This window comes from Calidris pugnax, unplaced genomic scaffold (genome assembly GCF_001431845.1).
Source record: "Calidris pugnax isolate Ruff unplaced genomic scaffold, ASM143184v1 scaffold44, whole genome shotgun sequence".
Taxonomy (NCBI): Eukaryota; Metazoa; Chordata; class Aves; order Charadriiformes; family Scolopacidae; genus Calidris; species Calidris pugnax.
This window is the reverse complement of record NW_015094506.1, coordinates 20648097-20658912: the sequence shown is the minus strand read 5'-3', so window position 1 is coordinate 20658912 and position 10816 is coordinate 20648097. Positions and strand designations below refer to the sequence as shown.

At 37.5% G+C, this 10816-nt stretch overlaps 1 protein-coding gene across 1 annotated transcript in view; it reads left to right on the top strand.

Moving 5' to 3' along the window:
• The first annotated feature begins 9032 nt into the window (after positions 1-9032).
• The window catches only part of CNOT2 (CCR4-NOT transcription complex subunit 2), a 53633-nt gene continuing 51849 nt past the window's right edge, over positions 9033-10816 (top strand). Inside the window, exon 1 of the mRNA XM_014964166.1 lies at positions 9033-9105. The gene's annotated coding sequence lies outside the window, so the exon portion shown is untranslated. The remainder of the gene's footprint in view (positions 9106-10816) is intronic.

The window sequence follows — 10816 nt, the reverse complement described above, 5'->3', positions numbered from 1 at the left end:
AGAAGTTCCAGGCTCCTGGGAAGATATTTTTGGTATTGCCTTCATGTCTGACTGTCTTGACACAGAGAAGCTTTAACAGTCAGAGTTTAAGAATAGGTGTTCTAAAAAAGTCTAGGATATAAAAGAATATCCTGTGTTTTGCCAAAATGCTTGTATCTGTTGTAGAGGATTTGCCTTTTCATAAACCTGTGCTGTTTGTCCTGAACAGATGATCTTTCATTTTGTCAGGGTTTCTAACTGACAGTGGCATTCATTGAGCACCTTCTGCCTCTTTATTTTCACTTTTTCTTTTTTCCCAAATAAGGTAGCTTTTACACTGCTTGAAGACCTCAGCTTCATCTTTTCCTTACTCGGTGTTCACTTGCAGGACGGCAGAGTAGTTGAAGGCTTCACAAGTCTTGCCTCCAGTGCCTATGATCCATCTACATTCCCTCTGCTGCTGTTCCAGCGGGTTCATATCACCTGCTTTGTCCCCCCTGCCTACAGTTTCCTTTCTCTAAATAAAAAAAATAAATATGCACACCCCCAGTGTCTCCCTATACCCCCAAAATTCTGTTTCTGCTACGCTAGCCACAAGTATTACCAGTCATGCCACTGCTGTCCTACAGTTCATCACTACCTTTCTTTGCTAGAGTCAGAGCATGGACTTTTGCTGTATACTAGAGAAAGTTTGCACTGCAGAGGGAAACGGGTTTTACAGCCTGTTCTCCTAATATCAAAACAGAGGAGAAAGATGGAAGCATTTTAAGCACTCAGATTCTACCTTCCTTTTTCTGTGGGGCTCTTGGCCTGGCTGTTCTCTTGGCCAGTCAAGAGAGAAATTGGTGTGTCTCTTGATTTCAAGATACTGGAATGGAAATATGGAAGTGAGCACCACAGAGAAAGTATCTGTATTTTTCAATGATGCAAATCTGCTAACAGTAAAGTATCTGGTTGATTGGCTTCTTTATGGTTCTAAGGTATGGTGAGGTTGTCTCCTTTCTCTTCATGATAATTAAATAGGAGTCTCTTAATTAAGAGACTCAAAAAACTGTATTGTTGACTTGGAACGTTGTTTTTTTTTTCTCTAATGGAAGACTAAACTTCAAGGCCAGTGCCAAGAAATTTTGCTCGTGTCCTATCTGTTGGAGGCAGCTGATTGGGGTGATTCTGGACACAGCATCTTTGAAGGCTTTTCTGCCTTGGTTAATTTAGAACCATTAAATCTTGATCTAGATGCCTAGACCTTGATCTACCACTTAGAGTGAGGCCCTTAGGATTATCTTCAGAATGGGTTCTTCCTTCAAATTTAAAGTTTAATTTGAATTAGTTTTACTTAATCTAGGATGGGATACACATGTCTTGCAGTTTAGAGTTGCTCATCCCAGCAAAGCAGAAATGTCACGTCAGCTTTCTGGAGATCTTCAGTGAAGCAGAGTGACTGACAGGTCTTTGGGTGACAGTGATGGTGGGTATTGCCACAGTATAGCAATATTGAAGAAAATATTGTGAAGACACATGGTGTTTACCAGGATCAAATAAATTAACGTCAGGGGTTGAGTTTGCCTTTCGTTTGTTTTCTGGGTGTTCAGAGTACCTTAGCAAGAGTCTGAGTCACTTCATGGCTTTGAGCCTGAATGGGAGACTTGGACCATTATGTTAGAGGTAGATATCTACAGATGGTTCTCAGTCAGCTCTTACGTATTCATTAAAAATTTTTTTGAAATATCAATTCTGTTGATTTTAGTGCTGTGGTGGTGTGTGTTGGGATTTGCATGCCTTAGCACAGCAGGGTCAAAATTTGCCTCGAACCAGTGAGGAAGTGGATTGCTCTCTTAAGTACTATCCATGCTCCTGTTTGGACCTGCTTCTGCATCCTGTTGGGAACCTGAAGATACTTTTCAGTTTCCTTTTTCCAGCAGTAATATCTTCCAATTTTTAGGATAATATTAATTTCTTGAATTAAAATTTGTGATTAAAATAATGTTCAACTACAATGGATATTTTGAAATGTCCTTAATCAATAAGAATTCAGAACTACTGAAAAACAGCTTGGATGGTTTGGGCAGCTGTAATTTCTAGGTAGTGAAACAAATATATGAGACCATAAACGCATGTGATATCAACAGGAAATGGTGTAATTTCATTGACATTGTAAACACCTACCTATACTGGCCCAAACTTGATAGTTACTTTTTTTTTTTGATTCCTTTTTGATCATATGCCCATTTGAAGTTCCTTTTATCTGCATGTTTATTCATAGGGAGTCTGTGTTACGTCTGTGCAACATGGACCGAGTCGGTGTCTTTGGAATGCTGCAATTTTATGTGTTTTTGTGGTGACATATTCTTGCCCTTCTTAATCTGTTTAGATCATTGACAATCTGAAATCTAAGTGAATACGTCATCATTTTTTAGTCATCTTTATTAAAAGTAAGTAGTCTTCCTTTAGGAAATTCACTCCTCAGATGAAGTCTTCAGTGTGTATACCCATCCCAGATACTGAGGAAGACATCACATAAGAGATGTGGATTTTAAAGTTATGTTCTTAGAAGTGCAACATGAGGAGAAATTGAAAGTGAAAGATTAACAGGAGTTGTCAACTCATACAAGCTAATGAAGAAATTTGAAAGGAGCAAGTTGAAAAATGTTACTGAATGTGAATATTGTTAGCCAGAAGCTGAGTATCTGCTTGGGTTTAATGACTTCGAATATACTTGAATACACTTTGAATGAACTTTTCAGGGCGTGGGGGGTAAAATGAAGCTTATGTTATAGGAGTCTTGTATCAAATTAAAAAAAAAAACAACAAAAACAAACAAAAACCAACAAAAACAAATGTAAGTGCTGCCAGTTCATAAAGCTTTTGAAATCTTTAGTCTGCAGGGAGACCTTTTTATTGAGATATGCATGTACAGACATTTGTGTGTGTGTATATGTGTATATCTTGATATATGGATTGCTATACCCCTGCCCCCCTAACTTCGGTGAAATGAAAATTCTTGTTCTGCTATGGTTGTTGCAAGTGATGCAAGTGAACAAGAATGTGGTTGTAAGGTGCCAAGTGGAGAAGTTTGGTGGTTTTTTTTAGTGTCAAGTAAACTGGACAGAAAAGTATGCAGAAATGTGAATACTTTAGGATGATCTCTCCATTAATATGTTAGAGCTATTAATTAAAACTTTCCTGCATTGATTTTCTTCATAATAGTCAGATGGTGACTTTTTCTGAATGGAAACTGTTATTGTTTTTTTGACTTTTATACGGCAAGAAAGGTAATCTTTTTATTTTGAATTCCTGAAGTTTCCTTAAAGGGGAAACTAAAACTAGAACAAGCTTCAATTATTTATTTTTCCCTGTTTCATTCTACCTGCATAGTAGGAAGTTTAAGAAGCCTTACTTGGAAGTTTCTGTGTGTCTGTACTTACCAAGTGTGCTGCCTGGGTCATATAGGTGAACTTGTCCACAAAATAGCGGAGGTTCTGCTTTGATAGCTGTCTTCCACTGGAGTTAATAGCAGTAGTCTCCGTGGTAAAAGATAATTCGAGATTATGGGTGCTTTGTGTTTAATGTTTGTTTCCTGTTAACTACCTTTTGTGTAGTTGTTTTGTGCTCCTGCTAAAGTTCTGGACGTTTGAGCAGTTTGTAAATAATTTTTGACTGTTACAAGTGCAGATCATTGGTGCCCGTTCTACTTCAGGCTTCAAGTGCTGCATCCTGAGACACTAAAGGCAATTTAGAGCTGTCTTAGATGAGTGTAAGATGCAGTTGAAACAGAGTATGTGAGCGCATAAGTAAATGAGCTACAGATAAATACAGTAAGTGGTAAACTTTATTTTAGTTTATTGTACATGGTTAATTAATCATTCATTTTAGATAGTGGTTGCATTTCTGTGTGACAAAAATTGTTATATACCCTTTTGCATGAGTCATTAGAATTCTGGTGTGACCAATTTAGAATTATTGGTTTTGTTCCAATCAGTAAGATCAGAAGAAATGTAAAGTATGCTCAGCTAAATGCATTGAGTAGGTCTGCCTTGCTTGTCTTTAATTACTAACAAGTTTGAAATCTGGTTCACCTACCTCTTCAGGCTCCCTTTATAGTCAGTGAAGAGAGGTCACTCTAGGGAGCGATTCCTCCCCTGATACTTCTCTTGACTGACTATAAAGCAAGCCAAAGTGTTGCTTTTGAAAGCAGAACTCTTCGTGCAGCTGTCTGCTTCTGATATCTTCCATTACTGACAAAGACCTTGTGCTGCAGATTCGCTTCGTTTGGTGGAGGATGCAGAAAGGCCTCGTTACCTAGAGAAATCTTTTCTTTTTCTGTTTTAGCATTAGTACAGACAGGAGGAAGGAGCTATTTCTCTGTTTAAAAAAAAAAAAAAGAAATTTTTTTTCTCAACAGTTTGTTTCTGAAAATGACCTGAAGTGGTTGGGATTAAGATCACTGATCAGCTGAAGGTTTTGCAAGTGTGTAAAGTCAAAGCAGTGTAGGAATGTCTCAATTTGAAGGAAGATACTGAAATATATTTAATTTTCAACTTGAGAACAGCAAATCAAAGTTGGAAGTAATGAAACTGTTAATCAGTCAAAACTGATGAGTATGAGGATACAGAGAAAATATCTTTCAAAGTAATTCTTTTATGGGGGAAAAAATGCACGCGACCAACTCTTATGTTCAAAATGCAAGTATTAAACTAATGTATTGCAAGAGAAGCAGACTATATTATCTGAACTTGGTAGATAGGAAATGTTACGCAGAATGACATGCATGTTTTAATGTGTTTTAGTATAAACACTGTTTTGACATTTTTACTGGGATTTGTAAATTAAATAATGAAACCTTCCCAGTAGTGGAATACTTACTGTATCAAGAGGTGTCGATGTTTTAGCTTTGCATTAATCCATGTTAAAGTTTGGAATGCTTGAAGAAGTATTCTCCAGTTTTCCTGGCCGCTAACGTGGGGTTTTTTGCTAGGATTTGTTTATGTGGAGGCAGTTGTCCAAGCTGTGTGGTCTGGAATTCAAAACGGAACCGGTGCTGCTGCATAGTATTTCTGAAAAATCAAAGGAGGGGGAAAGCAAAAAGGGAAGCTGAAGTTTGAGGAAGTGATTGAGTTTTGTGTAGTTCTGTCAAATTTATCAGTAATGTCCATTTTATCTTTTTAAAAAGAAAAATAGATTGTTACTTATTTTTCTGTGACCTTTACTCCTCTGTGTCTAACTTTCTCTTATTAGAGTGTGTCGTCTTTGTGGTTTTTTGGGGTTTTTTTGTTAATGCTTTTTCTCAGTTTGTGAGAATGGAGGGTTAGTCACTTGGTTGAGGTTTTGGAAAACCTAAACCTATGCTGTAGATCGAATTTGACTTGGGTATTGCTCTTGAAGCTTAATCTGACAGAGATTTAGTACAAAACTAACTGTGCTAAGGCAATCCAGTATCCTCCTGTGGTGGAGCAGAAGATCTGAGTAGAAGAGAAGCAGTAGATACTGTGTATTTTAAGAAGAGCTTTTGGCACATGCTGGTATGGTCTACGTAATGAAGCTAAGGAGGTGTCTTTGTTTGAAGCTACTACAAGTTGTCTGGAAAACTGTAGTGTAAGTGCTTCACTGAGAAACTGTAGAGAAACTGTGGGTTTCATATGCGTTTTCTTTAAGTACTTGTTAATATTTGCCTCAATTATTGGATGATAAAGAGGAAGTAAATGTACTCATTTGGGATAAAAAGGCACATACAGAGATGACAAACAGTGCAAATGTACAATGAGGAGTACTAGTTAATTAGTAGGGAAGGATGTAGTGCTTGCAGTGTGTAATAAGCCTCTCAGACCAGCAGTATGTTATTGAGGGGGAGAGAGGGAAGCAGACGCTGTTCTGGAATGTATATGTAGGAGTGCCTGTATCCAAATCATAGTGAAATGCTGTTGCTGTGTTTGAAGATGCTAGGGCCTCACATGGAGTACTGTACTTAAAGAAGTACATTAACCGTTAAAAGGACTAAAATGGAATATGAGTCTTGCAAAGATGGCCTGGAAGAGCACGGCAGAAGAAATGGTGCTGCTCTCCCCAGGAACAAGTACAATGTCGTGCCTCATGAGTGCAAAAAGAGAGGGAGAGGAAAAGCTGTTCTTTGCCCTCTGGGAAGTGATAAGATCTTAATAATGTTTGTACGAAGGGGTTTTTCAGAGATTGGAGGGACTTTTGGTAAGTACGGTCAGATACTGGCATAAGTTCCTCAAGGAGGGTGTGTAGGGTAGGTCTGTCATGAGTCTGAGAGGCAGTAATGGTGTTACCAAGCAAAGGATGGCTCCTGCCTTCTGCAGAAGTGAAAGCTCAGCAGGAGCCAGGGGCTATCATCATCATCCCAGAGATGGTAGCAACTGCTAGCCTCTCTTGGATATGAGGTATCTCTTTGGTAGGGAGAATTTCCCTAGCGTTTCCTGCAAAATTCTTAGTCAACAAATTAACATCTAATTTGGAAAAGAAGAATACAGCTTGGTGTATTCTTTGGCCTTTAGCCGAAGAATTCTCATTTGTCATAAAACATGTAGAACAAAACCCCTGTAATGAGGTGGAATTACGGTGATTTTAATCAGTATAGAACTTGTGTGTATAATGAAATAGCTAATATTTGTATTAGCACGTTGTCTTCTCAATATAACGTTATATACATATGTAACAAAATGAAGATTGACATTTTCTCATTCAAAATGTATTTAATTTGTTTTAGCCATGTTGTGCTCAAGTCATATTTTGATACTCGACCAATGTCTCACTCTTGCTTTCTTAATCCCTGTCCCAGGGGTGGTAAGGTTGAAGTGTTGCAGAATTTCATCAGTGCTGTTTGAATTGGCCTGGTAAAGATTGCATTACAATGTCATGACATTTTTCTTCTGCTGGAACTGAACACAAAGCTGCTTTGGTGTCATTGATGCTGTGAAGAGATGAGAGGGAGGAGCTGAAACCCAGCTACTTCTGTGGCACTGCCTGGAAAGGCTTTGCAACCCAAGTCATTTCCCTTCTTGCCAGGGAAAGAGAAAGTCTGGGTTTTTTTCTGAAATTATGATACTTAGTGACTATACCCTAAAACCAGTTGCTTATGCTGAGACTAACTTTATAATACCTATTCAGGAAAAGAATAGGACCCTTTCTCTCTAATTTCTCTTGTGATTTTATTATATTCACGTGTCAAGTATGGTGCGTTTTCCCACCAACAGGTTTACAGGGCTGGATAAAAAGAGCCGTTCCATAGGTAGCAAGTCTAAATTTAATGAAATGGAAGAATTATTTCTGAATTATTAGTGTTAGAAGAAAAACTTTACATTATCAAGTGTAAAGCAAATAAAGAAAGCAGTATTACTGAGTGTGGAGTGATGCATTCTGAGTTTAGAACCTACTGCCTAGAATAGTGTTTTGGTAACTCTAAAGTTTTGTATTTTATGATGTTGGAGCTCTAAGGACCCAGTCCCTTGTCAGGCAGAAAGTCTGCCTCTAAGACTTCAGGGATATAATTTGTATTTTTGTAGCAAACATAGTTCTTATAAAAATCCCTTCCTCAAAAAATGGGTTTTCCACAGTATTTGGTACCACTTCTGTTTTGTCATGTGAAGAACCAGCTGTCAGACACATCCTTGTAGCCGGTGGTGCCAAGTTCTACTCACGTCGAGCGGTGCTACTGCCCTTTGCTAATGCTGGCAAAGGGAGAGTGTCTCTGGGATCATCTGGTGTAGGCATTTGACATGTGAGGCCTGGTCCCTTCACAGAACCAGGGGAACCCGACGCTTTCTGCTGGCTTTATTGGTGGTATGTATGACTTTGTAACCTTTGAAAGTGGAAGGAGGAGGACAGCAGCTTACCTGATGTCCTGCAGTTTCTTTGCGGGATGTGATGAGGGCTGGGTGTGCACCAAGGCACTATAGCCGTGCTGGAGATGGTAGCCTCGCTGGCTTTGCTTCCTCCCAAGTGTTTTTGTTGAATTGCTTAACGCTGAAGAAAAAGTTTTGCAGAATAAGCATACACAAATTATTTAGCAAATCTACTTTGAAATTTTGCTGCTCTTCTGAGGTTAGGAACCTTAGGAAAGTATTGTGAGAAGGGACGGCGCAAAACGCTTGGTGGAGTGTTGTCCTATAGCTGCAGTAGCCACAACTGTTTTTTGGTGGAAAAAAAAATTACAGCTTTATCATTGCATGCAACAGTTGGTTCCTTCACTAACTTAAGCTCTTCTGTGTTCAAGACTCGGGTGATGTGGTTTTTCACCAATGTAGTCGTTCATTTCCTGTGCCAGTTACAGCCAGAATGTACTGACTCTGGAGATCAGAGCTACTGCTTTCCCAATTGTTTTTTGGTGGTTTTTTTTTTTTCTTTCTCATTATTTCTTCAGTAAACGAAAATTTCTGTTGGGAATGTTTTTTGTTTCCTTCTTCTTTGGATTTGGAAACATGGATTCTGTGTTCCCAGCTTCTGGTTGTGTTTTTCCAGTCATATCTGAAAACTATTAGGGCATGAGAATTGTGCTTGTTCCTCTGCTGTCCCAAGCAGAGGAGCATTTCTGTATTTCTTGTAAGGAGGCAAAGTTCCCTTTAAGGTGTACAATAGAAAGAATCGGCCTGTATTATTTTTAGAATAACTTGTCTTTACAGGATCAAGGCATTTGTGCCTTTCTGTTTGGACAAAGGATTTGTAGATATGTTAGATCTCTGTAGCCTTTAAGTTCATGTTGTGAGCTCCATTCTTTTTCTGGGGGGAGAAAAAGCTTACTGCAGATTATTTATTTTTCTTAAGTCTCCAAAAGAGTACTAATTTTCTTTTCAAAATGAAACTTCAACAGTTAATGACTCCTGCTTTAGTTTTTATGTGATTATTCCTTTTTACTGCATTTGCTTTTTGCTTTAAAATTACTCAAGAGCTTTTTAGTTTAAGCTTATTTTTGTATTATTTTCAGTGCACAAAATATTCTGAAATGGATTTTTCTTTTCCATTTATGGAACAGTAAGAATTGTAAGAAGATAACAATATATTTTTACTAATAATGTTTTATTAATCTACTTCATTTACAGGAAGTGGTCATCGGTCAAAACTTGCTTACCTCAGCAGAGACAAAAAATTAATGGGCAAAAGTACAGTGTCTAGGTAGGTAGCTATTTTCAGTGCACATAAGGTTCTTTGAGGAGAACCTTATTCTAAGGGAGTGGGATAGCTATCAAAATGTAAGTTTTTGCTCTTTCAAATATTCAGGCAGTATATTCAGCAGTGAGATGTTGAAGCAAGTGGCTTTGAAGTTTACTGATGTGCTCCCTACTTTTATGAGAGTTTATTAGAAAGTGTCTTGGAATGATACATATATGCATTTGTGTGGTAGAGAGAAATTGAAAGAAGTTTATTTACTTGTATATGTGCTTTAAAATTTTTTTTCAAATATTTTTCTATAAGACTTATGAGCAGAGTGTTCTTTCGGATAGTTTTCCCAAATTTGAACATAACTTAGCTAATGTAAGTTATAAAGGAGATGGAGTGCAGGCATCTTTATTTTGTTGACTGTTGATGGTTTACTACGTTCAATGCATGAAATGTAGTGCAATAAATCTTACACTTTAGTATATTCGTTTATTTTACAGTATTCTATAATCATAACAATAGTTAGTCAAAGTTCCGTGATCATAACTTTGCAGCAGTAGGACCATAGTGTGTGGGGGGGTGAGTTCTGCATTTTGGCTTGTAAATAACAATCACATTTTATTTATCACTTTAAAAAAAAAATAAAGTAAAAAAAAAATAAATCCTTGATTAAAATTTTCATATTAACATAGTCTGCTCTGCAAATAAATGTTCTTTGGAATCCCTAGAGCTCCTTTAGCTCAAATGGCAAAGCCTAAAAAAATTCCCCAAAACAACTTGGTTTTGTTGATACAGAAATGTATGTTGTTAATAATTTTATGTGATATTTCAAGATAGCATTGCATTTAGTTCAATAAAATAATCTCTGAAGATGGAAGCTTAAGTTTTAGGACTCTTTCATCTCTATATCACTACAGTGAAAATTCAGTAGTGCCATTTTATATTGGAAGTCTCAAACTGTGGTGCTACGTAATTTAGCCAGTTTCCATATTTATGGCCTAAAAGTAGAGTAGGAAGGAAGGAGGTGACACTTCTATGTGAGATATTATGCCATTTTCAAAGTAAAATTTGTTAAATTCCTGTAAGTTACGAAGGAATTTCAGTGGACTGCAGATTGTGGGTTAATTAGAGCCTACAAATTATTTGGGGCTGAGGGAGTGAATGAGATAACTCCTCTGTTTTTAACTTCATGTCTGCTTAACTTTGGGGTTTGCCAAATAGCATGTTAAAGTAACATAGACACATTCCCAAGAACATGTCATGACATGCTTAAGATTCAGTAAAATAAGATGAGCAGAAGAGTCAGTAACCCTCAAGAATATGTTGCTTTTGTGATTACTCTGTTTTGCATTTTGGCAATATGTATTTGAATTTAGTGGTATGCCGTGAAAAGTCCCAGAAGTAATTTTGAAGAGTTTTTTTCCTTTCATTTGTCGTGTATTGTTTGTTATGCTCAGTTAGGCTTCAGTTTGAGGATTTAAATGTGAATGTGAACTTTCCTGCTACGCGCTCCTAGGTCTTGTCCCAGAATGCCAAATTGGTTGGGAAAAAGTTATGCTTGGCACAGGTTGGTTTCTTGTTCCTCAGCATAATTTATCCGTGTGGTGCCTTTGCTTCTAAGGCAATCTCCAGACCGTTTTGGCTTTCCTAGAGCAAAGCTGGATAAGTAGTGTACCGTTAGAGAGCGTGCCTTTTCACTAATAGTTTCTGTGATTTTTTTTTTTTT